The sequence below is a fragment of the Ascaphus truei genome, chromosome 2 (assembly GCF_040206685.1).
Source record: "Ascaphus truei isolate aAscTru1 chromosome 2, aAscTru1.hap1, whole genome shotgun sequence".
Taxonomy (NCBI): Eukaryota; Metazoa; Chordata; class Amphibia; order Anura; family Ascaphidae; genus Ascaphus; species Ascaphus truei.
The window spans coordinates 461676980-461704907 of NC_134484.1; the positions used below are offsets into that span (position 1 = coordinate 461676980).

Below are 27928 nucleotides of genomic sequence, written 5' to 3' on the forward strand. Positions count from 1 at the left end.
GCTCTGGAGCCCTCTGGTTCTTCACAGCCCTGGATTTCCAAGACATTTTGCGAGGCGAGCCATGTACCAAGGATGTTTCTTCCATCTATCTCATATCCTAGAACTGTACTCACCAAAGAACTGCTCGTTTACGGATGTCCTTTCCACCTAAGGAATTTTAGGAACAACTCAATGTCCCCAAGACCCATGGATGACCCTGTCTGGCCGCAGTTCTCACCGGGGGGTGGGAGTACACTAAGGGTTAACCACGAGTCCCTGGACCACGACTCTAACCCCAATCTTAGACGGTTCAGCAACAATTCCCAGTCCTCCAACTCTATGAGTGTTCATGTTCGCCCGGAGGTCTCACGTGAAGGGGGGGATACTGTCAGGAATCCGCTCCGCGGGTTACTGGTTACCTTACCTTGCAGACCGGTGCAGTTCTGGAACAGCTCTCCTGATGTTTGCTGCAGCCTGGATTCACTCACCAAAGCTATACACACTCCCTCTGGTATCTACTGCAGCTGTGCAGCCTATCACTGCAACCTAGACTTGCATTCACTCATTGGAGCAGTACCTTCACACCCCCGCTGGGGATTGGCCTGCTGGCCTTTAAGTATTGCCTTCCCATAATGCTCCTTGCCGAGCATAGTCCTTACCGGATGTCACCTACTGTTCTGCCACAAGCTCTTGCTTGTTCTCTTGTGCTGAAGCGGAGGTTTCCCTTGCGTCCTTCAGCTTCCTGTTCTCCTGTGCTGAAGCAGAGGTTTCGTCCCTGCGTCCGTCAGCTTCCTGTTCTCCTGTGCTGAAGCAGAGGTTTCGTCCCTGCGTCCTTCAGCCTCCTGGATTCCTGCACTGAAGCGGAGGTTTCGCCCCTGCGTCCTTCAGTCTCCTGGATTCCTACACTGAAGCGGAGGTCTCCCTGTGTATCTACAGCTTCCTGGTTCCTGGGGTCTACTCTTTCCCTAATCTAGAGAGGCCGTGTCCTGGTTCCTGCGCTGCTACAGAGGATTCCCTAACCCGCTCAGGACTCTTGCGCTGTAGCGCTGGTTTAACCGAGCAGCTAGGCGGTGTGTAAATCTGGTCTGTCTTCCACCTCCTGAGACCAGTACCATGGGCCATGGTCGCCACACGCGCAGAGAACCCCCCCGCGCTCATAAGCCGAAGCGGGGTTCTCCTGACTCCCTGTTGCCGAACTCTTGCTTGGACAATGTTTATTCTGACGTCTCCTATCCTGACCCTGGCTTGTACAACGACGATGCTGTCTTCTCCAATCCAGACCCTGCTACGTACGACTATGAACTGCGCAATCCGGATCAGCCTGCGAGGTTTAAGGTCGGTGCTTTTACAACCCTACCTCAGCCACGCGGTCCGACCCGAGTTTGTGGCGAGCACAACTGTGACACACAATGCATCGATGTACCGGACTGGGAGATAGTTATAACAGTTTATACTATATTTAGAAAGGACAGGGTAGGAAGGAAGGGAGAGGAGTTGCCTTTTATGTGAAGAACAACACAAAGGCAACTTCAGTACAAGGAAATGGAGAAATAACCGCGCCGCTTTGGATAACCCTGTAAACTGGTGAGAAGGTTGTCATTCGAACTTGGGTGGTCTACAGACCTCCAGGATAAGAGGTGGAATTGGATAGGGTTCTGTATTAATAGAGGACATCACTAAGTTGGCAATTGAAGGAGAGGTAATCATTATGGGAGACTTCAATCTGCCAGATGAGGACAGGCATGTGTCTTTCGCAGGTGCAGCCAGAGAGTAGGGACATCCCGGGTTCCTTGCAAGAAGCACCTCTTAAGTAATTGGTGAGTAGTGAGCCAACTGGCAATAAAGTTATCCTGGACTTAATACTTCCCAACTGGGACAGACTATCAGATGTACTTGTGGGTGAGAACTATATCAGTTTAGGCAGAAAGAGGCTTATCAAATAAGCATACTGTATGTGGAAAGGCCCAAGCAGAAGAGACAATATCCCAGTTAGTAAAGAAGTCGGAGAACACCTTTTTTTAGGTATGTACTTAAGTGAAAGGAAAAAAACAAAAGGAGGAACAGCTGCGTCCACGCTGCCGCTGACCGTGCTTGGTGCTTAGCGCGGTCAGCACAATCAATTTTAATCTGTTTGGCCACGCTCACGCGGCGCGCACGACCACTTACGGGGCACTAGGTGCTTGCGAGACAGATAAAATTGTGTTTGAGTCGTGTTGAAGGGTTACATGACCTCCTCAGCCAATCAGCGCCAGTCACTGCTGAGCCACGCCTCCGGTCACGGCTCCCCCGCTCGTGCTTACCAAAAAAGATGCCGGACAGCCGAACACCCATGCTTGGAGAGTTGGTGACGTCACCACTCTCTAGCATGAGCGCGGTCAGCGGCACAAGGGACGCAGCCTAAGACTAAGATAGAAAGGCATAGTCCTGTTGAGGGCAAATAAGGTATATCAGACCACCGTAATAATTATCAGCTGAAGATGGAGAGGGACCACAGTGCCCAACTCAAGTTCTCAAGGGCCACCATCAAGGGTAAGATGTTAAGGATATGCATGGTTCAGCACAGGTGGCTCAAGAATATCCTCAAAACCTGACCTGTTGGTGGCCCTTGAGAACTGGAGTTGGCCACTCGTGCACTAGGTCGTTACAGAAAGTCTGTGCTTAGCCATTTTAGTTCACAACTTCTATTCAAATGGGTTTACCTCGTTATTCCCAAATTCTATTGGCTCAGAGGAAGTAACATGAACCTGTAACAAGTAATACCATTGTCCGGCACAGGAAAAGGTAGATCGTAAAATGATGTCTGCGTGTTCCACTTCCAACCCCCGTGAAAACAAACAATAGCCTGGAAAACGGGAAATATATCAGACTCATCAATGCCCACGGAGGCTGCTTTATAAGCTGCAAGCCTTGGACTTTTGTCAAAGAGCTTAGCTTTAGTTTTCTTTTGGAATGTGATAACAGTGAGAGTTGTCAGTCCAGCTGGGGAGACCCACTGACACTTTAGTGCTCGTTCAGGCATAGAGGGGCATTTGTTTAGTCACTGGCTTCTCGGTCATTAAACTCAGCTTTGTGGGTTGTTTATTAAAGCCAACTGGTCTCATTTATCAGAGGTTACCTGCTGGGAAACTGGAGCAAAAAAACGGCACAACATTCATCAAGCAAAAAAAGGATATTACTTTCCATGAGATTCGTGTTCTGCCAACTTTTGCCCCAGAGTTGGTGAAATGCAAAAAAAAAAAAAAACCTAATCTTTTTGGGGGGTGAGTTACTAAAGTGTCCCTGCTGCACAAATGTGCCAAGAACCCCCCTTCCTGCCCCATAATTATCAAAGAAAAGGAATCCCGTTGCAGCAACAGGAGTTTTACTTTTGGTAATAGGGTGGAATCACTTTGCCCCGGTTTTGTCAGGACACTTTAGTAAAAAGAAAACCCCTATAATTTTCCAATTCAGGTTCCAGTCGGGCAGTAAATCTGATGTAACCCCTCCCCCCCCCCCAAAAAAAACAACTTCGCCAACACTGATAAATGACCGATATCCATGGTCTGCCTCTCACATCCTGAGCTTTGCAGAACTCTGCACCAACGGGTTCTTTATTGTTCCCAGTACATAACAATCCCACGTGTGAGCACATTCACATGTCTCAGACAGGTCTGCCACCCTGCCCTTCCCCATTATCTCTTAGCATACAGTGCTCCCACTGCAGCAAGGCATTCTGGGTAATGACATGCAAATGAGCACAGTGTCAATTTTTGCATTTTATCCATTTTAACATGGATCCCTATAAGCTTATACCTGCCACATTACACCGATTTTCAGCACAGCCTGGGGTACGGAAGTGCAGAGCAAGTAACCCTACTCACAGACATCTGTTTCAACCTTGTAGGTCTCATCAGTGTTGATACAGGCTTTGCAATGTGAGGCTGGAAGAGGTTTCCACCACACATTATAGACGTGCTGGTGTTTGCAAAAGATGACAAAGTAGGTGTGGAGATGCCTCCCCTGTGTAACAACTAACACTGAAGTGCCACACACTGCCATGACAAATTAAATGGGTTATTTAAGCCAGGGGGGCTCAACTCCAGTCCTCAACACCCCCCAATAGGTCAGGTTTTTCAGGATATCTCTGCTTCAGCACAGGTGGATGGATCAGTCCCTGCTTCAGCACTGGTGGCTCAATCAATCCCTGCCTCAGCACAGGTGGCTCAATCAGAGGTTCAGTTTTTGACTGAGCCTCTGATTAAGGGCCTCATGCAGAGAGCAGCGCTAATAACAATCTCGCCATTTTCTGGCGAAAATCGAGCTAAAAGCAGCAGAAAAAGGCAAGTTTTAAAAAAAGCGCCATTTTTTAATTTTTTTTATTGAAACTCGCCGCGCGGCTGGAGAGATCCTAATCTCTCCAGTGTTTTTTTCTGCCGTATACAGAGAGCCGCGATCGCCATCAAGTGGCTGTTCGCGCCAAAAAAATGGCGCGATTTTCAACATTTTTCCTCTCCACCAAGCAGCTGGCGCTCCGTGGCCGGTGGGGGAGAAAAAAAAAAAATCGATTTCTTTCCCACTAGTTTCAACAGCGCTCATAGCGCTGGTTGATACTCTCCATATGCAGAAAGGCTTGTAAATGCAGTTTTATGCCCTTTCTACATATGGAGAAAAAAACTCTCCAATAAAGCTAAAATTTTTTCCCCTCTCCATATTCTACATAGCGCTGCTCTCTGCATGAGGCCCTAAGTCACCTGTGTATAAGCTGGGATATCCTGAAAACCTGGCCTGTTTGGGGGTTGGAGTACTGGAGTTGAGCCCCCCTGATTTAAGCAACTTGTCTGTAACTGGCTTCTTTAAAAATATTCAACCACTGTTAACCCCCTCAATGCTGGGAGGGCAAGGTGGGAAGAGTGAAGGGCTTAGAGTACACTAAGGGGTTAGAGTGAAGTATCACTTATTTGCTTCCTGTATAACAATAAATACATTTCTATAAGAAGAGTTTTGTGCTGATCATTTCCACTGCCAAGTATTGTGTATCCGGTGAGATATAATCCCTATTAACCCTTCTTGCAGAAAGGGGCTTAACAACCCAGCCAAGAGGATCTGTTGAGTAAACAGACTGCACCTGGCCCCCAAAATATTCTTTGCAATATCTGTGAGGGGAGCAGATTAATCACGTGTGGTCCCGAGAGGCGGAATATATCCAGTCTAACAACATACACTGAAACCAGGAGGTGTTTGGTTGTTCCTTTCTTAATAAGTCATTTGGAAGGCCGCTTCCCCCAACTCATCTAGTACTATTAGCAGGCATGGCCCCCCCAGTCTCAGTGTGTCCCCGGCTCTTTCTCCGCACTAATGGAACAGAACTGCAGGCATTAGCGGCAGTGCAACTCTAATAAAACCGGCCTCGCCGTGTGAGGATTTTACACCACAAAACGGTGGTGCCGCCCCCTTTGATTTTTGGTTTGTGTTTCTTTTTTCTTTTTTGGCAGTGTGTGGCACCTTTTTTGCACTTTATTGTGATATTTGTAGTGTGTAGATCAGTGTGTTTGTCTTCGTTGTCCCCCTTCCTCCTGAGTTTACCCACATATTCAACGTATCGAAGAGTCGGAATCACAATTACGACTATGTGTTAACATCCATTTACTGCTGTACCGTGCATTGCTAATGGTGGGGTACACCACTTTTCTCCATATTGTATAGTGGCCTGAGGACTTTACCGTGACGATGTCTTCTTGAGCACTAGGAAGACGTCTTCCAGCATATGAAACAGACCGGGGGGTCTCAACTCCAGTCCTCAAGTCCCCCCAACAGGTCAGATTTTCAGGATATCCCTGCTTCAAAAACTGAGCCACTGATTGAGCCACCTGTGCTGAAGCAGGGAGTGATTGAGTCACCTGTGCTGAAGCAGGGACTGGTTGAGCCACCTGTGTTGAAGCAGAGATATACTGAAGAGCTGACCTGTTGGGGGGGTCGGGGTGGTGACTGGATTTGAGCACCCCTGGAATTCAAGACCCAAGATGTATAATTTGGCATGGTATACGCCTCCACCGTTTCTATTCTGTCAGCCGGCCCTCCAGCTGCGATTCATGTTGTGGTTACCAGTAACCAGTTGCCATAAAACTTTGGCATAATTGGCCTTGGAGTTTTTCCGCCACACCACTGCAGACAGGAAGAAACCTCCCAAGCATGAGCTGTAAACTTGAGCAGACTCACCATTGTTTCCACTGTCTTGCTAGCAAACTAGGGGGAAGGTATTTTTTAAGGGGAAACACAATCTCTACATAGTTGAAGAGTGAGCTGGCATTTAGAACATTGTGAAGAGAAGATCAATGTGCTCTAGAACGACACTGCGATTGCAGCGTGTGAAGTGACTGGTGGGTGAATGAGGTGATGAATGAGGAAAAAATGAGACCAATGTGGTGTGCTGCTCTCAAATCACGGATTTCTTTTTCCGTTTGTAGGGGATCATTCTTAGGCTAAGGTCCCAGTCACCGCGTGCACGCACGTGCCGGGTGGGGTGGGGGGCAGGTGGGGCGTGCGCCAGTTTCAGCCACGACCCGGGGTTGCGCGTCAGGAGAAAAGCAGGAGATCGCGCCGGGAGGAGTGTGGCAGGGGTGCGGCCATGATGTCACGCGGCTGGTTCGCCCTCATTGGCTGAGCCGCCGGCGCCGTGACGTGGCCAACCCCGCCAAAAAAGACAACAATCTTGTCTTTTGGCAAAGGCGGCCGCGCATCCCGCATTGTGCGCCCGTGCACACTCGCCGACTGGGGCCTGCCCCATAGAAGGCTGTACTTTGTGTGCAGCGCGCACGCCATAACATGCGCAGCCGCGTCCTCCGGGGACAAAGCGTTAAAGGATGCCGGGTGCACAGTGACTCCCAAGCTCATAAAATAGAAGGAACTAACCGCGACATAGTATAACTCGCTGACCGGTTTTAATACGGAGTTATACTAGGACGCGGTTTATTCCTTCTGTTTCATGAACTTGCGAGTCCCCGAGCGCATCCACGTCATTTAAAGAGGAAATCCAAGCGGCACTTAACAATATATATATATTTTTTGTTTTAATACATGCAGCCTTTGATTAATTTTCTTGAAAATTAATTACCTATGTTGCCGATCGATTCACTCTCCCGTGATTAATCAGCAAAGATCCTGCTTCCCAGGGCACACTAAATGGCCGCCTTTCAGTTTCAATCAATCCTCCAGCCAGTGTAACTCAGCAGCTACAATGTATCCTTATATTACCAAGGCTTCATCCTTGGTGGCCGTGGCTGCGCGCGCAACGACGTGCGTGCCGCACACAAGGCACAGCCCTCTACGGGGCAGGCCCCAGTCGGCGTGTGCGCGTGCGCGCACAAGGCGCGACGCGTGACCGCTTTCGCCAAAAGACAAGATTGTTGTCTTTTGCCGCAGTGGCCGAGCATTGGTCACGTCACGGTGTACGTTCAGCCAATGAGGGCAAACCAGCATCGTGACGTCATGACAGCGCCCCCGCCGTGCCCCGTCACGCCTCCCCATCGCGAGTTGCCTGGTGTCCACCAGGTGGCGCGGATGCAGGTAACGAGCACCGCCAGGCACCCCGGCGTGCGCACACTTGGGCCTCAGCCGAAGATAACATCTATTGTTACAGTTTGAAGCTCAAACTGCTGGGAACATTAGCAACGAATTATCATAAACAGGAAAGTGTCACACAAATCTTGCACTGCTGGGGAGGTGGGCTAAAACCTGCTAGGGGCATCAAAGGATGCTCCGTACATTAAAACTCATTAAAAATGGCATTAACAGCTGAATTTAAAAACAAAAAATGTAGTAAGAATGATCTAATACTACTGATTTACAGGCAGTCCTGGTTTTACAACGCTTCGCTTTACAACGAATGGCTTATTAACGATATGCAATGCATACCTGTGTTCATTTTTACAACGCCAAAATGGCTTATCCAACGCTCTTAAGACGCTTTGCAACGTTGTGTATGTATATATATATATACACATTCACATAAACAACGTTGCAAAGCGTCGTAAGAGCGTATATATATAATATTATACTATATAATATTATATTATACTATATAATATATTATTTATTATGTTATATTATATATATATATAATACAGTATATACACTATATAATTTATGTGTGTGCTGCATAACTTATTGCCGGCATAAAATATTTGGTGTATTTTAGTGTTAAAAATGCCTTCAGGAACGGAACCTTTCATTTAAACAGTGTTCCTGTGGGAAAACGTGTTTCGCTTTACAACGTTTCGCTTTACAACGCCATTTTGAGTAACGCATTGTGTCGGATAACCGAGGACTGCCTGTATTTAAAAAACCAAACACATGTAGGATATTGCATAGATTGCTCTTTTAAGAATGATCATTTTATAGCATTGCAGTATTACAGCATCAAGAGTGAATCTGCCCACTTTTAGTGTATATCAAATGCCTACAGGATCTCCATTCTTTACCCCCTGCCAAGCAGGATCGATCGGCAATGTGTGCCAAATATCTCATACGTCCAGTCATGCACCGAGGCTCGCGGTGAGTAAAACAGCGAAGAAATGGATTTCTGCTGAAGAGAGAAGGTTTATTTTTAGAAGGGCGTAACTGTTGTGCTTTTCATTGAATCCCACATCATGTCTGTTTATTGTTTGGATAATCCAAGAAGGGAATAGTTTTGTGGTCCAGGATTTTTCTTATTACCAGCTGTCGTTCGTCTTGGCATGGGGAAAATAAGTAGGATGTAAAGATACAGTCACATATGCAATACAGGGAAAGGCGGGGATCACTGCTCAAGTGAACATCCATTTAAGTTGGTAGCAGTGAGGGCCTTGTTACTGCACCACCCTGCTTCTCACTATACTGAATATAGGGACCATACGTTCCTCAATTTAATTGTTGCTGGTTTTGTCCGGTTGAGGCTGTGGATTTCAAAACGGTCCATTTTTTTTATTTTCCCAGGTGCTGAAACGCCCATGACAAAAGCTACAATCCCGTACCCTCCTAATGCAGATGCTGGATACAGAAGAAGAGAACGCAAATGGATCCCATCTAGGTGCTGAAGCAGAGGTTCAAAGAGTGAAGCCACTGACTGAAAACCCTGCCATCCTTGATATAACATATGGGATTTTGATTTTCCAGTGATGGTTTCGCTCAGTGCCAGTACAGTTGCCAGTATTTCCCATACACTCCTCAGCCACGGCACCATGCCGTAGGGTAGGAATGAGGAAGCCTTTTGGGTGTAATATGGTTGCCCTTTGTTTTGAACTGACGCAGGATACCAAGTGATGCAATAAGATACAGCAAAATAGATATAGCGTGCTGAGCGGAGAGGAAAAGAAATCCCGATTTCAGGCCTGTGTTTGCTGTTTAAACTTGTATCTAATGAATTGAGCATTGTCCAGTCTAATTAGTGTCATCTGAATCCAATTTCTCTCAGCTAACACGATCTATCCATTTACTATAAACGGGAACAAACAACCCCATTGAGACCAGCTGTGTGGTTGAACCGATCCCCACCCTATGTAACACCTCCCCCCCCTTCTCCCCCGAAACCATAATGGAATCAGCTGTCAGACTGGGCCGTGTTCCAACCTGAGATACGTATGCGCCGTCACACACTGAGCAGCCAGCTCACCTTCTTGTTTCAACAGTCTTCTTCATTCCCTCAAGAGTGTAAGCTCTGAGGATCAGGGTCTTCATTACCTCTTTGTATCTGCGTGTGCATGTCCGGCCTCACCTGTATATAACGGTTTATGTAATGATCGCTTCTCTGTACCCCCCATTGTACCGCCCTGAGGACTATGTTGGCACTTTGCAAATAAATGATGATAATAATAAAAATACATATTTTATATCCACTGCCAGCAAAACTCAGCTAGGGAGTTTTAATATTATTGTCTCCTTTACTGTCAGACCCCTGAACATTATTCTAGAGTCTGGGGGCTCAACTCCAGTCCTCAAGCCCACCCCCAAAAGGTCAGGTTTTCAGGAAATCCCTGCTTCAGCACAGCTGGCTCAATTAGTCCCTGCTTCAGCACAGATGGCTCAATCAAAGGCTCAGTCGAAGAAGCAGGGACTGATTGAGTCACCTGTGCTGACGCAGGGACTGATTGAGCCAGCTGTGCTGAAGCGGGGATATCCTGAAAACCTGACCTGTTGAGGGGGGTGAGGGGGGGCTTGAGGACTGGAGTTGAGCAATTATAGAGTAATGACAATTATTTAGGGACGTCTTAGGTGTTATTTACTGTAGTTTTCTTATCTAGTGTGAGCATTTAATGTTTTCTTTCGGTTCTTTCAATGGTTACAGACGATGTGAGATCAGAAACACGAATGTCTTACTCTTTCATTAATTTCTATACTTACAACTATAAAGAGCCTCCCTCCCGACCATAAAAATGAACATTCAGCTATATAGAGCAGTGCTGAGTAACCCTACACTCTTCAACTACCAAAATCTCCCCAGCGGAGAGACCTCCTGTTGGTAATTATCTTAGGAGAGAATGCAGCAGCAAGAGAGGGCACCGTGCAAAAGGAAGCTGGCAAACAGGACAGGGAGAGAATCTTAAACAAGTACCAAAACAGCCTGAGAATTACGCAGAACATTCACAAAAGATAAAAATAATGGGTATTCTGTTTGTAATTCTCCCCAAATTATACGCATTCAATCATTAGCATGTAACAATGACCATTTCCTATGGAAGATACGGCAACCATTTTGTTTTATCCCCTAAATCTAAAAATGACAAGCAGACCTCTCTCAAAGCAGCGACTTCTCAGACAAAGACAGTCTTCACTGTACAGATCCTAAAAATACTTATCGCAAGGAAACCGTAAAAATAAAATGGGGTTATACTTTTACTGATGGAGCGTGGAGAACCAGGGACGGCATTGTCGCAGTTTGATAGCAAATGGCGGAGAATTAGGGATTGTTAGTGGTAATGTCGCTCACCTTGTGACCTGTTATTTCAGGGCAGGGACTCTATGCACAGAGCTGTGTACATGACCAGTACTATAGAATAAACAAATATTATTATGTATAGAGTATTAAATACACAATCAGGGCAGGCACCTTTAGCCCCATTAACTCTGTGTCTGGCCCTGCAGTGACACAGATGTTCAAGGGTCACGTGATCGCTAATGTAGCGAGCACATGTGCCTCATCCGCTCGCTCACGTCATGTACGGGACGTTTTTCCCCTTCTGCTCTGATCGCGGCTGCGGCTCTGTGAGAGACAGGGTCACGATATCGCCAAGAACGGGGGTGTTCAACTCCTGTCCTCAAGTCACCCTCAACAGGCCAGGTTTTAAGGATATCCCTGCTTCAGCACAGGTGGCTCAACTAGTCCCTGCTTCAGCAAAGGTGGCTCAATCAGTCCCTGCTTCAGCACATGTGGCTCAGTCTTCGACATGAGCCCCCAACAGGTCAGGTTTTCAGGCTATCCCTGCTTCAGCACAGGTGGGTCAATCAGTGGCTCAGTCTCCGACTGAGCCACTGATTGACCCACCTGTGCTGAAGCAGGGATAGCCTGAAAACCTGACCTGTTGGGGGCTCATGAGGACTGGAGTTGAGCACCCCTGCACTAGAAATAAGCAGGTATAACAGCAAGGGAACACCGTGAGGGCCCCGCTAGCCCTTATGACATTCCCTAAAAGGGTTACAAATACGGAGCTCCAGGAGGCGGCAACCTGGAAGTGTGCAGATGTTCTCTGTGTCACTCACTTCCCTAGCAGCACGCTTTCTGATGTCCACACACACACACAGTTATTATAGCGGTGTTTCCCCCCCTCCCTCTCCCCCCCCCCCAAAATAATACAAAATCAACATGTTTACGTAATTACACAATAAAGTGATCACGATAAAATTGGGGCTTTTTTTGGGGGGGGGGGCTAAGTGGAACGACAACTTGTGGTAATATAAACACAGCCAGCATCAGGGGAACGGTCAGGTTTGAATTGAATCCCGACTGCACCAGAGGCGAAACGTTTCCGGCGTTTAACCCCTTCAAGGACAGGGGTGTCACCTGCTCATTGGAAAGCGATGCGGGTTTTGGCCGCCGCAGTGCAGAACGGGTTAATTCAATGCGACATTTTACTGCCCCCCCCGCTGCGGAGAGCCGGCGTTTTTTTTTTTTTAGTTTTAAAATCGGGGGGGGGGGGGGGGGGCGGGAGATGGAAGCGTTTGAAATATTAGGTGTCCGGGAGTTTAAAATGAAGCGCTCGCGTTGTGTAAAGGTTACCATGGTAACCGCAGAAACTAGCGACGAAGAAAATCACATTTCTAACACTAGAAAAACATTTTTTTTTTAAAAAAAAGGAAGAGACGGGCTCGCTCGGGGGGAGCAAGATGCTAACACTATATGAGTTAATAAACACATACTATATAGGATTCGGCCGATTTCACCACTGGCGACGCTTAGCAAATGACAGACCTACATACTCAGAAATGTTCAGCCATGGACGTCTTCCCGGTGCCGCGTCCCCCCGCTCAGACGCTCAAACTGCAGAATTAACCCCGTACATGGATATATCCGTCCCCGGGTGAATGCAGCCCGGGACGATTCCGTCGGCAGCTCCCAAAACGCTCTCGGTTATTCTCCTTCTGGGTTTCCTCCTAACTCCGGCCGCTCTGTAAAACTTTCCTTCTTTCTTTTTTTTTTCTTTTTCTTCAGAGAGTTTGGCTCCTGCCAGAGAAACGGTTTTGCTTATAGGGTCAGGGACTGGTAAGTGTGAGTCACAAAGTCGCAGGCGGAGAAAGGCCCCCAGCTGAAGTGCTGATTCAGAGCTGCGCTAACTGAAGACATCGTCTCTTGCTGCAGACGAGGATTAGAGGCTGAGCGGAAAGGGAAAAACTGTGTTTTTGGATTTTTGGGTTTTTCCATGTAACCACAGTGGTCAAAAACTGCAACTTCTGCAAAAGTGTCTAGAGACAAAAAATAATATATATATTTAACTCTATACTAAGGCTTAACACCTTGGATGCTAGAAATGCCGGCAACACATTGTCTTGAACCAAAGATTACATCAGAAGAACAATTAGATTTGTCTTAATTCTTTAAGACATGTGAAATGTTATATATTTTTTTGTAGTATTAATTAATAGTAGCACTATTAATAGTGACGTTTTTTTGTTGTTTTTTTTTCAATTCAACACTTAATGCCATGTTTAATGTGTTTTAAAGCATCCTTTGATTTCTATAGCAGGTTTTATCACACCTCCCAAGCAGTGTAAGATCTTTGCAACACTTCCCTGTTTGTGATAACTTGTTGCCAATTTTCCCAGCAGTTTGAGCTGCAAACTGTAACAATAGGTTACGTTAGTAATATCAGGATATATTGTAGCTGCTGAGTTACTGTACACTGACTGAAGGATTGATTGAAACTGAAAGGCGGCCATTATGTTAGGCACGCAATGAGGATTTTGGCAGATTAATAACAGTTGCACCAAACGATTGCCAGCTTAGGTAAGAACGTAGAATAATACATTGTCACGTGCGTTATATATACAAATAAGAAATGACGAAAACAAAAGGGGGGAAAGTGGTTTTGCTGCGTTAGTATTAAAAAAACCACATACAAATATAGGACAAAAGTTAACTAAGTCAAAGTTTATTAGGTTAAATGTAGCTAACTGAGACCCTTTTCTAAAACAAGAATATGTATTCTGAAATAATTTTTTTAATTTCTCTGGTAAACAAAAGTTTTTTTTACATTTTTTGTACAATCTTTATCCAGTGTCTTTTGGTAATGTTCTCAGTTCTCCAAAACTACAGGTCAATTGTCATTTTTGTTTGTTCATTATTTGTATAGCAATTATAAAGCCATCATTAGTAAATAGAGTTGGCAGGTGTCCAGTATTGAACCGGACTGTCCTGTATTTGGACACTGTCCAGTAAAAAATGAGAGGTAATACTGGACATGTGTGTGTATACCGGTATTACCTCTCTGGGCGTGTGTGTGTATACCGGTGTTACCTCTCTGGTCGTGTGTGTGTATACCGGTATTACCTCTCTGGGTGTGTGTGTGTGTATACCGGTATTACCTCTCTGGGCGTGTATGTGTACAGTATAGCGGTATTACCTCTCTGGGCGTGTATGTGTATGTGTATACCGGTATTACCTCTCTGGGTGTGTATGTGTATACCGGTGTTACCTCTCTGGTCGTGTGTGTGTATACCGGTATTACCTCTCTGGGCGTGTATGTGTATACCGGTAGTACCTCTCTGGGCGTGTATGTGTATACCGATATTACCTCTCTGGGTGTGTATGTGTATACCGGTATTACCTCTCTGGGCGTGTATGAGTATACCGGTATTAACTCTCTGGGTGTGTATGTGTATACCGATATTACCTCTCTGGGTGTGTATGTGTATACCGGTATTACCTCTCTGGGCGTGTATGAGTATACCGGTATTAACTCTCTGGGTGTGTATGTGTATACCGGTATTACCTCTCTGGGCGTGTTTGAGTATACCGGTATTACCTCTCTGGGCGTGTATGTGTATACCGGTATTACCTCTCTGGGCGTGTATGTGTATACCGGTATTACCTCTCTGGGTGTGTATGTGTATACCGGTATTACCTCTCTGGGCGTGTTTGAGTATACCGGTATTACCTCTCTGGGCGTGTATGTGTATACCGGTATTACCTCTCTGGGCGTGTATGTGTATACCGGTATTACCTCTCTGGACATAGTGACCTGACCGGCTTGGGGGGCCGCAGGATTTCCCTGAGCAGGGAGAGAGCAGGCCTGCTGCTTGGGGGCTGGGCTGCTGCTGCTGGGTAATGCAGCCAATCAGGAGGAGGTGTCAGGGAGCCTGAGAGTGGGGCCGGAGAGGAGGAAACAACATGGAGCAGAGAACGAGGAGAGAGAGAGAGAGGTGTGTGTGTCTCTCGAGCTTGTCTCGATGGTGTGTGTGTGTGTGTGTCTCAAGTGCGTCGCACCTTTCACCATTGTGTCAAGTATTTTTGGAGAAGCCACCTGGCAACCCTATCAGTAATACAAATACACATATGTAGCTGATATGCTGCAATTCAGCGGGAAAAGGGGAACATATTTATTTTAACAGAATACAAATAAGTAAAACTGTTCTGGAGAATGTGTTATTATTTTTTTACCTAATTCCTTCGGGAAAAGTCTGCGTGGGTTTATACTGTAGGTAAATGATCAAATTCTGCTGTTTATTTTTGTAGTCATTTTGATGCCCTTTAAAGAGGAAATCGAAGCTAGAGATTAAATTTTTTTTTTCTTTACATAGGATTGAAGCATGGGGTCTGCGGAGACGAACCCCATTCATTTCAACTTCGGGGACCCCCTGATTCCGGAGACGCAGACCCCCGTAGGGGGCGCCGGTAGCCGTTCGACTAGGTCGGGTTCACGTAATGGCGGAGTTTCAAAGCTTCCTCTCCCTGAGGGCCAATAGGAAGCCGTGACATCATCAGGTTGAGCTTCCCATTGGCCTGCGTGACGCGGGAGCGTTAAACGTTGCTGAGATACGGGCCTCCGTTTTGGAGGTCTGTATTTTGGGAAGCCAGGGGGTCCCCGCAGCTGAAATGAATGGGGTTCAGCTCCGGAGAATAATAAAAAAAAAACTCAAAGCCTCAAATCTTAAAACTCACCTCTTAAATGGAGCATTTCATGGCCACTGTCCCACACCCACAGTCACTCCCACCAACCATTGTGTCCAAGCACTGCCATCCACTGCCCTTATTGCCTCACCTGCTGTCTCTGTAAGTCTCCCAACACTTAGATTGTAAGCTCTTCGGGGCAGGGATTGCCCTTCCTCTTGTTTGTTGTGCTTATTGTTTTATAATTCCCTTTATTGAATGTCTCTTTTGTAATGCCCCGAGTATACTGTGGGCCCTATATAAATAAAGATATATATATATATATATACCCACATACCGTACGTACATGTACTTAATAGCAAAAGAGACGGCACGTCGTGCAGCACAGTACGTATCAGATCAAAATAAATGACATTCTGTTTTCACAGGAAACAAAAAAAAAGATTCGAACGTTAAAGCCGCTCTCCGTGCAGGTTGCCGCTTATTTGCATATTTTTTATATTCACTTTAGAAGATCCTATCTCGCCCTTGGGGGGGGGGGGGTATTTTTTTTTTTTTTTAAACCAAGCTTTATTCAGGAGATATGATCTGCTGAAATGTTACAGGCTTTACAAATTAACAAGTACTGTAAGCGTGCACCGACCTACCCAAAAATGGCACAGCCAGGATTGCAACGCAGGCGCCGCCAGCCGCAGGTATGAGACAAAATAACGACATTGCGTCAGCTTTCTGCCTCTGACACAGAGAATCCTGAGTGTCCGGAAGCTAAAAATGGAGCTCTTCCCAGAGCCCGGCACAGCCAGCGGTTACCATGATAACCCCAGGTGCTAAATACTCGGAACATTATCATTTTTAACACTAAAAACATAACATTAAAAAAAGAGAGCAGGGAATGCTAAGGGGGCAAGATCGCAGGGTTATCTGAGTTAAATTGTATTAAATGTAATTATTTCATCATAAGTCAGACGGATAAAAGTCGAGCGCCCACATTTCCTGTTATTCTTTTTCGTTTATTCTTTGTATTGACTTTTTTTTTATTTTTTAAAGCATGTTGAAACTATAAGTATTTGAAACAGTGGAACAGGGGGCGGGGTTGTTACTTGGAGATGTGTAGGATGTTCCATAGAACTATCACATGACTTTCAGCGCTCCAAAGAGGACAGGAAGATGCAACGTTACTAAAATGATCTCGCAGAGTATAGATCTGGTGAAACATCGCGGCTAAAAGAAATTATATAAGAAATTCATATTAAAATCACAGCTTATTTTTTAAAAACCTTACTGTTGTTTTCAGAGGATCCCTGGCTCAGGCCGATGGACAGAAGAGAAATGCCAAATATGGCAGCACAAAAAAGAATACAGAACGCCAAACATGGGATCGCGGCAGCCCGCTCTCCCTCTCTTCTCGATGGGGTCCCGGCAGCCAGCTCTCCCTCTCTTCTCGATGGGATCCCGGCAGCCAGCTCTCCCTCTCTTCTCGATGGGATCCCGGCAGCCCACACTCCCTCTCTTCTCGATGGATCCAGCAGCCCGCTCTCCCTCTCTTCTCGATGGGTCCGGCAGCCCGCTCTCCCTCTCTTCTCGATGGGATCCCGGCAGCTCGCTCTTCCTCTCTTCTCGATGGGATCCCGGCAGCTCGCTCTCCCTCTCTTCTCGATGGGATCCCGGCAGCTCGCTCTCCCTCTCTTCTCGATGGGATCCCGGCAGCCTGATCTCCCTCTCTTCTCGATGGATCCAGCAGCCTGATCTCCCTCTCTTCTCGATGGGATCCCGGCAGCCCACACTCCCTCTCTTCTCGATGGATCCAGCAGCCTGATCTCCCTCTCTTCTCGATGGGATCGCGCAGCCCGCTCTCCCTTTCTTCTCGATGGGATCGCGCAGCCCGCTCTCCCTCTCTTCTCAATGGGATCGCGTAGCCCGCTCTCCCTCTCTTCTCGATGGGATCCCGGCAGCCCGCACTCCCTCTCTTCTCGATGGATCCGGCAGCCTGATCTCCCTCTCTTCTCGATGGGATCCCGGCAGCTCGCTCTCCCTCTCTTCTCGATGGGATCCTGGCAGGCCGCTCTCCCTCTCTTCTCGATGGGATCCCGGCAGCTCGCTCTCCCTCTCTTCTCGATGGGATCGCGCAGCCCGCTCTCCCTCTCTTCTCGATGGGATCGCGCAGCCCGCTCTCCCTCTCTTCTCGATGGGATCCCGGCAGCCCGCACTCCCTCTCTTCTCGATGGATCCGGCAGCCCACTCTCCCTCTCTTCTCGATGGGTCCGGCAGCCCGCTCTCCCTCTCTTCTCGATGGGATCCCGGCAGCTCGCTCTCCCTCTCTTCTCCATGGGATCCCGGCAGCCTGATCTCCCTCTCTTCTCCATGGGATCGCGCAGCCCACACTCCCTCTCTTCTCGATGGGATCCCGGCAGCCAGCTCTCCCTCTCTTCTCGATGGGATCCCGGCAGCCAGCTCTCCCTCTCTTCTCGATGGGATCCCGGCAGCCCGCTCTCCCTCTCTTCTCCATGGGATTGCGTAGCCCACTCTCCCTCTCTTCTCGATGGGCCAGGCAGCCCGCTCTCCCTCTCTTCTCCATGGGATCCCGGCAGCCCACACTCCCTCTCTTCTCCATGGGATCGCGCAGCCCACACTCCCTCTCTTCTCCATGGGATCGCGCAGCCCACTCTCCCTCTCTTCTCCATGGGATCGCGCAGCCCACTCTCCCTCTCTTCTCGATGGGATCCCGTCAGTCCGCTCTCCCTCTCTTCTCAATGGGATCCCGTCAGGCTGGTCTTCCTCTCTACTTGATGGGATCCCAGTAGCCCGCTTTCCCTCTCTTCTCGATGGGATTGCGCAGCCCGCTCTCCCTCTCGTTTTGATGGGATCCCAACAGCCTGATCTCCCTCTCTTCTCCATGGGATCATGGCAGCCCGCTCTCCCTCTCTTCTTGATGGGATCCCGGCATCCTGCTATCCCTCTCTTCTCCTAGCCTTCTAACCTTTCTATGGCTCGCGTCGCCCCAAAACCTTACAGAAATGAGATTAAGCATGAAGTGTGGGGGATACGCAAAGCCCATGCATAGGCCGTGTAGTAGGGATGCAGCAATGAGCCATAAAGGACTAACATATAAAATGGCGTCGGTCCTGACATCTAACGGTGAAAATGAGAATGATTTTAGAAACGGCAGATGTTGCAACTACAGTATTGTGACCAACAAATTAACACGTGAACATTTTCCAAATTTTGCGCTTAATATTCGACTAAAAAACGCTCAACTTTTTTGCATGGTGGGCCAAAGTTATCCACAAAGGGCCAATGTTACCACCATTATCAGTATATATAATATATAAGAGAAAAAATGAATCAAGTATATATAATTCAGAAACATATATCAATAATTTAACATAAATTTACAGTTATTGCAACACATTTTGATTTGATTTCCTCGCATTATTTCAATCTACGTTAGTAGAACCCCCTCTGGTTTAATTGGGGATAAGTTACATAAAAGAGAACAGAAAAATGGGGAAAGAGTATATAGTGGAGTCTAAGAAAAACCCAACAACGTTTAGATTTTTCCCATGGTGCCTACATCGATGCTTTTTTAGAAATATCAAATTCTTTCAAAAAATGTTCTCATTATTTGTGGTGCCCCTGCTTTGCTGATGCCCTGAGCACTGGCTTAGTCTGACTATTGGGTAATCCAGCTCTGCCATTCTCGCTCTCTTCTGGATGGGTTTCCCGGCAGCCCAATCTCTCTTCTCAATGGATCCCAGCTGGAGATGGGTGAATTTTCTACCTAAATCTGACGTGGATTGGCCTGTTCCTATGACAGTTCCACAGATTAGTTTTAAAAAGGCAAAATCGTTTTTTTTTTTTTTTACTATCAGTAAAAATCCGACCGATGGATTGCAAAAAATCCAAGCAGCTACTTTGGGAAGAGGAGTTGTTGAAATTTAATATGGTCTCCAGTTTTGAATATATATTCCCACAACCCCCCCTCCAAATATACTAGGGAGAGATGTCTGTGCTAAAAAAAGGAGCACACCTGAGGTACCCTGGGAGATATGCTAATGGTTACACAAAGTATATTTAAATGAGTCACACCCCACACTTACTAAAAGAATTTCCATAAGAACTACCGGTATATTGAGTTGATGAGGCTAAAGCACATAGTGACTGGAATGGTGTGCTGGTGTCAGACCCAACAGAACTAATACCCACAACCACTGCTCCTCCTCCTGAAATGGGTACAAATCGCCAACTACCATCTGTTAATAGCGATATATATTTAATATTGCATTGCTGTTGTGCTGTATTTATGTCTTTTTTTTTGTATACTTAAAAAAAGAAAAGAAAACCTATTTATATAACAAATGAATCAGTAGAGTGGATATTACATGGTTGGATGCAATCACCTTTTTGCTTTCGTTGCTAAGTGGAACTGCAGCTGTAAAAACGTAACGGGATGCGTTTGGGTTGGAGCACTTGAGGTTGCTACAACCAATTCCACATGCTCAGCAAACTAGCAAGATATTGCCAAGTGCGTGTGCTTACACAGTACTTCATATCCCTTCTTGGTGTTAGTGATATCTGCAAGACTTTACTGCACACAAAAACATCCACAACATTAAGTGACTTCATATAATGATAACCTACGTTAACGTCACATTAAGCCTTACTGCATATCTTCGGAGGCCAATAACGTACCTTTAAGTCCTGCTTCCTCCCAGGAACCGCATTGTGTTCACTATAATGCTCGCTAGTGATAATGAAATTCAAAAGAGACGTTCCTCGCTATCAGTGCATATCCACAAGTGTGTTAAGGTTAATGCAGGGACTTAACACTACATTAGTTAGAGCAGGGGTGGGCAACTCCAGCACTCAAGGGGCCACCAACAGGTCAGGTTTTCAGGATATCCCTGCTTCAGCACAGGTGGCTCAATCAGTGAATGCTTCAGCACAGGTGTCTCAATCAGTGGCTCAGGCGATGAAGCCAGTTACGGTGAAACGTACGTAGGGTACGTCTGACGTCACCGTCACGTGACGTCGGCTCATCGGTGAGGTGTGTGTGATATACTGTCTGAGTGCTTCGTAGACTGCGTTCGTGGGCAGCAAGAGCACTCAGACCCTAGGGTTGATCTACTATATATCTGCAGTGAATGTGGCTGGCCTCATACTAGACCTGTCACAATAAAGCTTACAACAGTATATTTAATGACACCATGTGCAGTGAGTAGTGGCTGCTTCAACTCAGCCAGCAATATACTCAGTCTCACATCCAACAGCTAAGCATATTCATCTGCCTTTACCTCCTTCCATTGCTTTTGGCTAGGGGTCTGATATATACCTATACATATCCAGTATAGCGATCACCCTTACTATAGGGTCCACTAAGTATTAATTAGAGAGGTATTTATATATAATTATACCTCCACTAAACACCCTATCACACCTCTCCGTCTTTTAATATCATTGTATGTTTGTTTTTTGTATGTGGTTATTCCAAACAATTTATTTTAATCAGGTATAATAAAATTTAAGTTTTAATTAGGGTGAACCTCTCTAGTGCCACACTAAAGGGATTCTTTCTTTCTTTATATTCGCTCAGGCATACGGTCCTGAAAACCTGACCTGTTAGCATATGTTACATATCCATAGCTTGAAATGGGGCTTTTCCAGGGTCTGGGTGGGTGTTTATCCTTTTTTAAAAACTAGTTAAATGCCTATTTCGGGGTCTGGATCGGAATGACGCTAAAACACACTTAACATCACGTTATTGGAAGATAATGCAACGTTAAGCCGCAATGACGTGGTGTTAAGCCTATACGAATGAGGTACACAACGGCGGTGGTTTTTGCATATAATTAACTTTGAGGAAATGTGATAACCTCAGAGGAAATAATGGCAATTCCTGGTTTAGGTAATGTGACGTTATGAGAACTGAGTGAACGGAGCTTTGTTGATCGGGCCCAGAATGCACTGCAGGTCCCACTGCTGAGCTGCCTTGTTTGAATCTGTGTTGAAGTCTCTGGCTGTTTCTGCACTTATTAATTCTCCATGGTCTTTATCCCCAAGGCTGACAGCCAGATAACTAATTATAGATGGCTAAATAAAGCATACAAAAACAGGAAGCCATGAATCTTCACATCTTTCTGTGTACCGCCTCCTCCCCCCAACACACACACATACGATCTGCACTTTCCCACAAGGTGTGTTTGCCAGGAACAGCGATCTTCTTATCACAAAATACATCTGAGAGTAGGGTGTCCCTACTTGGGAATGTGGCTGCCCAGTGTAACGATAGTTTAAAAAAAAAAAAAAAAAAACTATATATATATATATATATATATATATATATATATATATATATATATATATTATGGGTTTTGTATCTATATTCAACAATATTGTGTTCTATTGCACTGAAGGACAGTACAGGTGGTCCTTGGTATCCGACGTCCCTCTTTCCCTTGGATGCCTTATCCGGCGCCGCATAATGCAGTCGCATTATGGATGCATTATCCAACGTTGGACCCACTTATCCGACGGTCACCGCCGCCGATTACCATGGATCCGCAATCCGACGGTCCGCTATCCGACGGCGGTTTGCGGGACGCATTCTGTCGGATAAGCGAGGATCGCCAGTAACACTATTTTAAGGGTACTTTAAGCCCAGATATCAATGGTTCGTGGGTAAATATACGTAGAGATTTGGCAAAGAACGCTGGAGATGTCTCGTTCTGTAGTTACAATACAGTATATTGGTAATCTGGGCAAACATCTACAGGGCTCAGGTAAAAAGTATACATGCATACATACATCCAATGCCTAAAGCTACTACACAGTCCCTCTAAATACCAACGTTATTAAGTCAGGGTGATCGATGCCTTCTTATTCTATAAGGCAACAATAAACATGTCTAAAATCATTGTCCTAGTTCATTTGTAAACAAGGCGAGCTGAACCTTTGGAGGGTTTTTACTTCAATTTAGCTCCCGCTTTTTGTGTGATGTCATTGTGCGGGACGCGCCCTACCCTTCTATTAATAAACTGCAATCATTACCACTTCACCCATGTTATATTTCGTGCTATCACAGAGGGTAAGTATGCATATCGGTAATGAGTGAAGCAGGCCAGGGGAGGAACAACAAACTGACATTAATCACGAGTCATTTCATTGGGCCAGATTCTTACAGCTTTGTGACATCAGACCTGATAATGTGAACATTAAAACAGAAACATATGTGTTGTGCTCCCTGAGTTAACATGGTATCCTCAGAGCTAATTATATACAAATAAAATCCGAAATACATCTCATGGCGTTACTCCTACCCAGACCCCGAAATAGGGCATTGCTGAAGAGGAAAGAGAGGGGAGAGGGAAATAACGCTGGGAAATAGCCCTATGTTATTTACATTGTACCAGACACTGCAAAGGCCACTTTTCAATGTCTGGAAAAGAGTAACTCAAAGTTTAGGTAGAATTGAAATATTGTAATGTTAGGTCCCTGCGTCAACCTTAATGGACTTTAGTGGATATACGATGTTATCATAACGCCTCATCGGCATGTCATCATCACTAATGTTCAGTATAGTTAACACTATGGTCGTTGCAGGAGAAAACATGGCTTGGTGTTACGTTACTGTCATTTAAAGACACACCATTAAGTGACATAGCAGAGCTCCTGAACACCTGAGTGTAAGTTGCTAACGCTGTTATCCAGAGGCTCTTCAGACCTGGCTGATGGTTTTTGACACAGTGAGATAAAAGGATGGACAAAGAGCCAGAATTCGATATATCACACTATAAACAGTAATTCAACTGTTCCCTAAATGGCAAGCTACATTAAGATATTAATACCAAGAGGCAAACGACAAATATATTTAACTATAACATTGCCGTGATACATAGACTTCAATCTTTGGGTCGAAGTAACTTTGTGCCCTTAATTGTAAGACTGGCACTATAAAACACTAAACTATTAGATGATCATTATTCATGACTAGCTTCATAGTCATGGAACTATTTAATCATCGACTCAATTCTGTCTTCCGGCCAAATGCCTAAGGCCTGGAAATTGGTTATAGTTATCCCTGTCTTCAAAAGCTGAGACAAAGAGATTGTCTCAAACTACAGACCTAGCTCTATTCTACCTCCCTTACCCAAAGTCATGGAAATATGCGCTAATTCCCAACTCTGACACAGGCCCTCATTCTCTCCCGACTCGATTACTGTAACCTCCTGCTGTCCGGCCTTCCTGCCTCTCTCCTGTCTCCCCTACAATCTATCCTAAACGCTGCTGCCAGAATCACTCCACTGCTCTGGTATTGGACGACATGCTCTAGCCTGGTTTATCTCTTATTTATCAGTAAGATCCCAACATGTGTCTATCTCAGGTTCCAACTCTAACCACTTGGAAATGACCTGTAGTGTCCCCCAAGACAACGTCTTTGCATATGTACTGTTTGCTGATGATACTATCCTATATGCACGCAGTCCCAGCCTCTCTGACTGGGAAAGTGGTCTGCAATCTGATTTTTCATAGGTTGAAAACTGAATCACCCCAAACAAACTGTATTTAAACGCTGACAAAACAACTAACTTTGGTGTTTGGGACAAAGGCTAAATTTCGCAAGCTTCCCACGACAGAGCTACTGATTAGAAGCAGCTCTAACACTAATCCTGCCTCAGTTACTAGCTTTAAATATTTGTGTACAGTATGTGGCTTGACTCACATTTAACATTTGGTTTGCATATTGACAAACTGACATCCAAAATCTATCCCAAACTGGGTGTATTTTATAGAAATAAATCCTGCCTAAGCCCATTGGTCAGAAATGACATTACACAGTAAATGTAAAAAACAAAGCATCCCAGAGCTACATCCAATATGGCAAAAATACACAGTGGAACACCTATATATCTCTTGAAAAATGGTAATTTAGTTAAACTCTTTGGCCAAAGCATTTTAAGCCTGCCCAAGGGCAGTACAAATGACACAGAGTCATCCCTTAAGGTTGGAGGAAAGGAAATTTCACCAGCAACAAAGGAACGGGTTCTTTACAGTAAGGGCAGTTAAAATGTGGAATTCATTACCCATGGAGACTGTGATGGCAGATACAATAGAATTGTTCAAAAAAAGGTTGGACATCTTTTTAGAAATGAAAGGAATACAGGGATATATCAAATAAGTAAACATGGGAAGAATGTTGATCCAGGGACTAATCCGATTGTCAATTCTTGGAGTCAGGAAGGAATTTATTTTTCCCCTTATGAGATATTATTGGAAGATATGTCACTGGGCTTATTTGTTTGCCTTCCTTTCAATCAATATACTGTAAGTACGGATACAGGATAAAGTATCTGTTGTCTAAATAGGTTGAACTTGATGGACGCATGTCTTCTTTCAACCTCATCTATTATGTAACTATCTAAGGATGACAGAGAGGGGGGAGAATGACAGAGAGGGGGGGGGAGAGAATGACAGAAAGAGGGTGGAGAATGACAGAGGGGGGAAGAATGACACAGTGGGGGAAGAGAAAGAATGAGGAGGGAAGAGAATGAGGGAGGGGGAGAGAGAATGAGAAAGAGGGAGATAGAAGGGGAGGGTGACAGGGAGAGGGGGAGAGACTGATAGAGAGAGAGAGGAGGGAGAATGACTGAGAGAGGTGGGAGAATGACAGAGAGGGAGGAGGAATGACAGAAAGGGGAGAGAGAATGAGGGAGGGAAGGGGAGAGAGAATGAAAGGGAGGGGGAGAGAGAAAGAGAAAGAGGGAGATAGAAGGGGAGAGTGACAGGGAGAGAGGGGGAGAGACTGAAAGAGAGAGAGAGAGGGGGAGAATGACTGAGAGAGGTGGGAGAATGACAGAGAGGGGGGAGGAATGACAGAAAGGGGAGAGAGAATGAGGGAGGGAAGGGGAGAGAGAATGAAAGGGAGGGGGAGAGAGAATGAAGAAAGGGGGGAGAGTGACAGGGAGATGGGGAGAGAATGACAGAGAGAGCGAGGGGGAGAAGGACCGAGAGAGGGAGGGGGGAGAGAATGACAGAGAGAGGGAGGGGTAGAATGACAGAGAGGGGAAAGAGAATGAGGGAGGGAAGGGGGAGAGAGAATGAGAGAGGGGGAGGGAGATAGAAGGGGAAAGTTACAGGGAGAGAGGGGGGATTGAGAATGACAGGGAGAGGGGGAGTGTGTATGAATGTTAGAAAAAATCTATGGGGTATCACATTTAAAATTTTCAGTTAGAAAACAAAATCTAAAAATGAAACGTGTGTGTGAGGGCGAGGAGGGAGATGGGGTGGGGGGAGGGGGCGGGGGAGCAAGCTGACGGTTCACAAATACCCTTGCACCAGCCCTGGAGCCCAAGACATACTTGAAAACGAGAGGTAACTCTTAATGTATTTTTTACCTGGTGAAGTATTTTATAAATAAAACAGTTCACATGCTCGCCCAAAATAAGGTGTCATTACTTGCAATAATCTGATCACACTTTTTGGTCCTGTACGCTTCCATCACTGCCGTCTAATCATTAACGTGCTATTTAAGTGAACGCCCGTGAATAATATCACTCTCTAGTGAATGTTACCCTACGGACTCTTACTTTTCCGGATACATCCTCTGTGCTCCTTCCCTGAACATTTCTGGCCATTCGGAAGAACAGACTTAATTGATATCAGAAGATCATAGAAATCACTATTTATAAACCATTTCCATCATACCCTTCCAAATAGTTTCAGAGCCACGTCATTGCCACCCCAGACAAGTATTGGAATTCATTCGATTTATTTTGTTTCTGTTAATCCGTGAAAAAGTTCCAACAACCACTATCTGGAATTTATGGCGACATAAAATAGCTATTTCAAATAAGTCCGACCACGGTCCAATTTCCCAAGCATGAGAATATTACACTGCATGACTTCGTTTTGTTATTTGAACTTCAATATGCTGATCTACAGTACATAAAATAAATGATGCATTTGGAAGTTCACCCGGGGATAAACCTCTGCTCCTGCTAGTGGCTGTAGTCACAGAGGTGAGTACGGCTCTTTTAGTGTTAATCCGCTGCATTAAGTAAACGAATAAGAGGAATTATCTGGCGCATACATTACCTTTCCACAACGAAAAAAAAAACCAGATAGCTGTGACTCCTCGACTCCTCACAGCATCCCCAGGGAGAGCGGTACTGTGAGCTGGACGGTGTTAACTTCAGATCTGAAAGGGACAGAGAAGATACAATTCATCATTCTTCTCCTGGATCCAGGCATCCTCTCCCCACCAAGCACAATGGGCGTCACGTCATCGTTCAATGGCCCGATTGTGCTCGTGGTAAGGACGACACAGCAGAACACAGTGCTCTGAATGACTTGGCCTTATATCCTGTCGTATTCCCCCCAGAGCCAGGGCAGATGTTACCTGATGGAAGTGGGACGGGACTGAACAACCTGAAGACAAGTGCAGGGAATTTAATCATCTGATACATTGAGTTTTGCGAGGAGCATGCTCTTGTAATGTCACGAGCCTGTTGATAATAAGTATCTTGTACTTTGTTAAAGACATCAAATTAATCAAATGTTTTTTTTCTTCCATGTGTGACATTAGCAATGAAATTAAGCATTTCAATAGCCCAGACTAATGGCTACTGTCCCACACCCTCATCCTCCTCATCATTTATTTTTAGAGTAAAAACACGCCTCCACGTAAGGGGGCATCATAATACTTTACATTTAAAGAACAAACTAAAATGATATATAATTATTTTGTTAAACAGGAAAAGCCAGAAGGAAGAGATTAATCTTACACCGAGCCCGAAACAGTGGTAAAGTCGGTATACACCTGAGCTCTGGCGGTAACGCGTTCCAGACCTCTGGAGCTGCACACGAGAAGGCGCGCCCACCCGGCGTAGCGTGCAGTGCCCTTGGCATAGAGAGGCGGACCCCCACTGAGGACCTGTGGTCATAGCCAGTATCCCTCTGCGGCTTCAGAAGGGACGGCAGATAGTCAGGCTCTTGACATTGCAAGGATTTTAAGGCCATTACGGCCAACTTGAACTGAACTTGGAAGAACACTGGATGCCAGTGCAGATCACGTAAGATGGTAGTAATATGCTCAAAGTGATAAACACGTCTCAGCATTGGAGCTGCAGCGTTCTGCACAAGCTGGAGCCTCTGAATCAGGCACACTGGTGCATATAATGCATTCCCGTAATAATAATAATACTAACAGCATGTTTTTGTATAGCGCTGCTAGTTATACGTAGCACTTTACAGAGACATTTTACAGGCACAGGTCCCTGCCCCGTGGAGCTTACAATCTATGTTTTTGGTGCCTGAGGCACCGGGAGATGAAGTGACTTGCCCAAGGTAACAAGGAGCCGACACCGGGAATTGAACCAGGCTCCCCTGCTTCAAACTCTCAGT

At 45.7% G+C, this 27928-nt stretch overlaps 1 protein-coding gene and 1 long non-coding RNA gene across 4 annotated transcripts in view; one reads left to right on the forward strand and one right to left on the reverse strand.

The window, feature by feature from the left end:
* Positions 1–27928, reverse strand: part of GJC2 (gap junction protein gamma 2) — a 139277-nt gene that overhangs the window by 69760 nt on the left and 41589 nt on the right. The window contains exon 2 of one of the 3 annotated variants that reach the window (XM_075588073.1): positions 26621–26723. The gene's annotated coding sequence lies outside the window, so the exon portion shown is untranslated. Of the gene's footprint in view, positions 1–12401; positions 12805–26620; positions 26724–27928 lie in introns of those variants that run through there. The other 2 variants (XM_075588072.1, XM_075588074.1) reach the window with 2 other exon arrangements.
* On the forward strand, positions 8086–9356 carry LOC142488808 (uncharacterized). Its single transcript, XR_012799675.1, has 2 exons — positions 8086–8508; positions 8929–9356. It is a non-coding gene; the product is annotated as an uncharacterized LOC142488808 (long non-coding RNA).